Source organism: Penaeus monodon, chromosome 20 (assembly GCF_015228065.2).
Source record: "Penaeus monodon isolate SGIC_2016 chromosome 20, NSTDA_Pmon_1, whole genome shotgun sequence".
Classification (NCBI taxonomy): Eukaryota; Metazoa; Arthropoda; class Malacostraca; order Decapoda; family Penaeidae; genus Penaeus; species Penaeus monodon.
Genome location: NC_051405.1, coordinates 39,692,635 through 39,692,866, shown reverse-complemented (window position 1 = coordinate 39,692,866; position 232 = coordinate 39,692,635).

Below are 232 nucleotides of genomic sequence, written 5' to 3'. Positions count from 1 at the left end.
ATTCTATTTTAAAATTTTAAAGTACTTGTATTTGTATTCGTGCCATCAGGAAGTGAAAGCATTCTGCTTTGCAAAGCCTGCACTTTTACAGTTCTGACCGAATAAAACTGAGCCCAGAAATCTTCCTGGCATTAATGCATCATAAAATGCAGTTTTGACATTTAGACTTCAGTGATAAGAAACATTTTTCTCTAAATTTACATCATATTGGATGTATTTGTATTTTTGTAAT